This window comes from Microtus ochrogaster, chromosome 15 (genome assembly GCF_000317375.1).
Source record: "Microtus ochrogaster isolate Prairie Vole_2 chromosome 15, MicOch1.0, whole genome shotgun sequence".
Taxonomy (NCBI): domain Eukaryota; kingdom Metazoa; phylum Chordata; class Mammalia; order Rodentia; family Cricetidae; genus Microtus; species Microtus ochrogaster.
In genome coordinates, this window is record NC_022017.1 from 19323766 (window position 1) to 19329852 (window position 6087).

The window sequence follows — 6087 nt, forward strand, 5'->3', positions numbered from 1 at the left end:
CGGTAGAGTTCAATGTTGGTAACAAAATGTAACTGAAACACAATTTGCAATATCTAGGCTTCAACTACCCACCCCAACCCTGCCAAAAAAAAAATTACCAACCACATATTCAGGAAAGCCTTTGGGAAATGGGAAATAGTTACCTACAATCAGTCAATAATCTTTTTAAGCCTTGCCTTTAAATAATGTTCAGGCAACATTGTTAAAGAGTTATCCCTAAACTTTCAAAAGTAATAAAATAGAGTAGAACTTGGGCAGCTTGAAATAAAGAATAAATGAGGTCTCTGATTCAACTGGTGAACCCTGGAGCAGCCACTAGGTGACAGATTTCCTTAGAGGGAATTCCACAAATCTTCAAGGCAAATGCTCGCCCAAGCTTGTAAACCCAGTGTCAAGGTCATATGGTTCTACTCCACTATTGTCTGAGCAACTTCACATTTCTCTGCAGTGTGCCCAAGTTCAAGAATACTCAGGTTCAGTGCCCAGAATTCCTTTTCACTTTCTCTTTTGTTGTCCTGACTTTTCAATTCTCATCACCTGTGGAAATAAACAAATCAGCAGTTGAGACCTTTCCATGAAGCCTAAAGTGAACTGGTGCTCCTGTTTGCAAGAGGAGCACAAATCTGTGTGCTCGGAAGCTTCAAGGATCAAGGTCAACAAAGGTGAAAAAGAGGCAGCCTCCATCTTCTTCCCCATCTTTCTCTTCTTAACGTGGTATCTTGGGGTTCCTACTGCTGTGAACAGACACCATAACCACAGAAACTTTTTATAAAGAAGACATTTACTTGAGGGAGCTCACTAACAATTTCAGAAGTTCAGTCCCTTCTTATGGCAGAGAGCATAACAGTGTACACCGACAGAAGTGGTGCTTGCTACATTTTGATCAGAAGGCAACCGGAAGTAGACTGTATCTTGAGTGAATCTTAAGCAAAGGAGACCTCCAAGGCCACCCCCACAGTGATGTACTTCCGATGTTGGAGGAAGTACATCACACCTCCCAAGAGTGCTACTCTCTGTGAGCTTCTGAGGACTGATTACATCCAAACTACCACAGGCAGTGACAGTTGAAGGCTACAGTGTAAACTAAGAAAAAAATAAAACCTTTAGCATCCAATTTAATAAGTGTGTAACACATAGTGCTCTTACTTGAAGGGTATGCAGAAATTTCCAATTTTTTTCCAAAGTTTCCTCTTGAACAGTTTGTACCATTTGCCAAGCTATGGGAATCAAAGGCAAGTTCTTCCTTCTCTGAAGAGATAAAAACCAGCCTCCAGTCTCTCTCCAGGCCTGCTACTGGTTTCCATAGAACCCTGGTGTTGATGAGGCAAAGCCATGTTGCTATGGCAGTTGTCCCCCTGTCCATCTTAAATAGGTCATGGTACTTTAATGAAACAAGCATTTGAAAAATTGAGTACTGAACTTTTCTATCAGAAATGTTAAAAAAATGCTGCAAATAATATACCAGGTATTGACTATATGAATACTAACATCCCAAACTAGAGTCCAACCTGAAACAGAAGGCACATTATCTTGCTGACTGGTATTTATATATAATACAGAGCAGCAAACAGCAAAGCAGTAGGAGTGGACTTTACCATAGCTACCCCATTTGACGAAGTGCATGCATGTTCAGAAATGTGTCTCCAGGTTAGGTGTTTATTTACCCTCTACTATGCAATGCAATGGTATTTCATAAGTAGACAGTAGGAAAAAAGAAAGTTAAAACAACGTATACCAATAGATAGATCTTCTATAATGTACATGCCCTTTAATTTTGTCCATTCGGGTATTTTTTTTTCACTATTGCTATCCATGGCTCCTCCTTTCCTTAAGAAAATGAGACAGAAGAGTAAACTGATAGGCAACAGCTGTCCTTGGACAATTACATGTTCTGCGAGAAATACATTTCAAACCACAGGATGTCCAACATTTTGGCATTCTTGCCACCCCTGCTATTTCCTACCTTCTTGGCCCCTGGTATTTTCAGTTCCAACTTCACAGCTGCCCTGACTTTGTTGTGTCCTCCAGAACCTATGCCAGCATTTCATCAGACAGCAGTGACAAGATGATAGTTTTACAACGTAAACAGATCTTGCTTCAGAGACCAAAATTTTCATAATATTGCAGATCTCCAAAGGGGAAATTTAAACATTCCTCATGGTCCAGAAGATTCTAGAATTTAGCCTCTGCCTATACCTAAGAGAATGCAAAGCAGAGCTACCATGATGACAAACAGAAGATAGGCTGCAAATGCTCCTGCAGAGTAAGTCTGAGTGAAAAACTTAGGGTACCTTTTTATTGGAAATGTGATTCTCTAAACAAGGAAATAAGTATATAGGAATCAAAAAGCTACAAAATGATTTATAAAAAGATTTTTTTCTGATCAGAGGTCAAATAATTATTTAGCATACATGTAATTAAAGCATTTTGTGTATGTTGATTAAAGAAAATGATTTTGAAAATGACTTATCTTTGCACGATTTTAATGTAAATTTTCCTGGTTAGTCAGGTCAAACTGAAAGACAAGCTTCAGCTTTCACTGAAGTAGTTGGGGTTGTCTTCAGTCCTGCATGAACATTTTCCACAGTCACGTTTTTAAATAAAGTAAAGTTATCCTAGAGAACTTTGAATCAACATATTGAGGCAGAAATATCAGTCAAGTGATAAAAATAAAGACATGTGAGAAGTCCCTAAAAACATAATAAAAATCCAGGGCTCATACTTTCACAGAAATGTTACTACTCAAGCCTTTGAAAACAGGGTCATCATTTCCCCTTCAAGTTTTTCAATAGATCAAAGGAGTATCATAGAAATCCTTAAACAATACTGACAAGGCAGTGGTTCACTCTCCACAAACACACAGCAGGACCCTATTGCTGAGGATAACATCCCCATACCTCCTTAACAGTGGAGAGGTAGAACTGGTGTCTCTCCTACATTCCAGAGTCTTTGGTATGGGAAGGTACTCTCTCTGCATGCTACTAAGGAAAAAATGTAAAGACCAAACCAGCCACAAAACCTTTGGTCTACGATCTGCCCTGCCTGCAAAATATGCTAGGGTAATGGTGGCACAAAATGCTGGAGAGCAGCTCTAGCTGAGGTTCAGGTCCCAAGGAGAAGGTGTGGACTCCAGGGGAAGGAAGAGACTGACATGAGCTGATGGTGAATCGGGATAGCTGCCACTTTATTGAAAAAAAAAAGGCTATACATTTTATTTTCTACAATTGCACAAAAGATTCAATGGGAGAAAAGGGGCGTGTGATTTGAGGCTTTGGCTTGTGGTTAGGGATTGAGGAAAGTAGCATTGACCTTTACAAGTTAACAGGTACCACAGTCACAGGTTAATGGAAGGGCCACCAGTTCCTCTTGCCAGAGATAAGAATGACTCCTTTTCTAGGAAGCAGAAACTGTCTTCAAGCCGCTGGGGTAATGGAAACTTTTGTCTAAATGCCTGACCTTGGCAAAAGGGACTTTTCAGGGGGAATGGGATGGGGAGAACACTCCAGACACTGTATTGTAAAATATTGCAGGTTTTTATGGTTTAGTTTACATATTTTCGAACAGCTAAAGCTTAAAGTGAGCAAAGACAACGTAAGAGAAATATTACTGTGACCCCCAGTAGACCTTGGGAATTTATAAATCATGATTACTAAATATACCATATCGAGCATGTTTTAGTTATCTACTTTTTCTAACAGCCATGTGTTAACTTGTGTGAGAGTAGTTAGAGTCATCACTTTGTATGCTTCCATGTGGTGGGGAATTTTTCCAAAGAATTATTTTCTTTATAGAGGCTGCCATTTTACACATTTTCATCCTTCAAATCCCTTAAAAAACTTCCCAAAGGAAAAGGCATAAGGGAATTTCCATTGCACATAGTAAGAATTATTAAAAATGAAGGTAAAAGGGTGTGGGATAATTGTAAGCTAGTCAAAATGCTAGAACTTTGCCAAACAGCAGTGGTTGCTATTTGGCCCATGCCACAATACTTATGAGAGTAACCAACCATCCTATGTATTTAAGGTCTGTTAGATGAGATGGCACCCATGGACCCAACACTGCTTGGGTAACCAAGAGCCAGAGATCAGACAGCCTAGAGACCTAAAGTAAAACCAATAATAATAATAAAGGTAACAATACACTGACTCCTAATGAATCTTTGTTCTATAGCAAATGGAATAAATACAGAGATGCACAGAGATGCAGATATCACAGCCAGGCGAGAGAGAGAGAGAGAGAAAGAGAGAGAGAGAGAGAGAGAGAGAGAGAGAGACCTTGGAACACACAACTCTAAATAGGATATCTCCATCAAATCCCTCCCTTTAGAGATCAGGGAACCCTATGGAAGAGGAAGCTGAAAGAGTGTAAGAGACAGAGGGGATGGAGGACCCCAAGAGAACAAGGTCCTCTGAATCAACTGAACAAGGCTCAGATGAGCTCCCAGAGACTGAAGCAGCAAGCACAGAGGCAACACTGGCCTGCATCAGGTCCTCTGAGTATATATTATAGTTTTCAGTTCAGTATTTTTATGATACTCCTGGCTGTGAATGAATGGGTCTCTGATTCTTGTACCTTCTCTTAGGGTTCTTTTTCTTCTATTAGTTTGCCTTGGCCTACTTCAAGGTGATGGTTTTTGTTTTATCTTATTTTTTTGTTATATTTAGTTATTTCTTAGAATTCTGTTCTTTTCTAATGAGAGACAGGAATGGGGAGTGGATCCAGATGAGTGGGGATGTGGAGAGGAACTAGGAGGAGGAGAGGCAAGGGAAACTATAATCTAGATGTATTATATTGCATTTATTTTTAATAAAAGGGGGAGAAAAAAAGAAAATTTACAATAGATTTTTACCTTGAGATTTCCTCATTACAGTCTTACTGAATGGAAAGTTATTATATTTTAAAATGCCCCATTTTAATTTTTATTTATTGACAGCAGATTGGTCTTCTAGGTCAATGAAGAACTAATTAATTCTTCATCAATTAATTCTATTGTTGATCTCTTTGTACACAGTTGACCCTTCTCTCACCTTTATGTTCTTCTAGAGTCTAAGCATCCCTAATTCCATCAGTGCTCCCTCACATTCAATGGGCTCTTTTTCATCTACAACAGCACCATGATTCCTCTAGAGGTCCTTGTTTGAGGACATTTGTATCAAACATCACTGAGCCTTTACCATGGTGACCTAAACATAGGGTGGCCATGACAATTTAAAACCGTAATCCCGGTGAGCTCCTATGCAGTCTTGATTCCACATTGCCTCACACTTTCTCTGCCAGTATTGTTAGGAAAAATAATCCATGCAGTGAAAGCTGACCCCCTGTGACATATCTTTGTGGACTATATTTATAAGTGATGATTCAGCTTTTCGAGTTCTTCTGTTCTACAGCTCATCACCACTGTGCATTGCTCTGGGGCCGTTCCTTGACAATATCGTGAAACATTTTCTTAAAATTTCTGCAAAAGTGATGCATGGTAATTACATAGAATTCTTCTGACTTAGCAGTCTAGTTGGGTATCTTTAAAAGACCTAATTTAGGGTAACTTACATTTAGTGGCTCTATTTTCACAGGGCATAACACTTTTCATTCTAAATCTTCATGAATCAATTGGATTGAGTTTCCCATCTTTTTTAATGAATGCTTTAATTTGGCTTAATTTCATTATCAGCAAAGTGTGTGTGTGTGTGTGTGTGTGTATGTGTGTGTATGTGCATGTGTATTGTGCGTGTGTGTGCACACGCACATGTGTGTGCATGTGTGTGCATGTACATACACTTGCGTACATGCAGAAAAGACAGAATAGAGTTCTCTAGAAGAACAGAACTGATAAAATGAATATTAAAGGGATTTTTATTAGATTTGTCTAGATGACAGAGCCTAAGCAGTCCAACACTGGCTTTTTTTTACACAAGAGTATCTGAGAACCCAGTTCATGTTGGAAAGCTGAAGAATCAGGGAAGAACGGTGGTTGCAGCAGCAGCAACAGCACACAAACTGCCATTGTATATTTATATGCCTTAGGAAGTTTCTGCTGTATGAGGTTTTTCTAAGCTACCCCTCAAATGGCCCTTAATTTTATCTATGTCT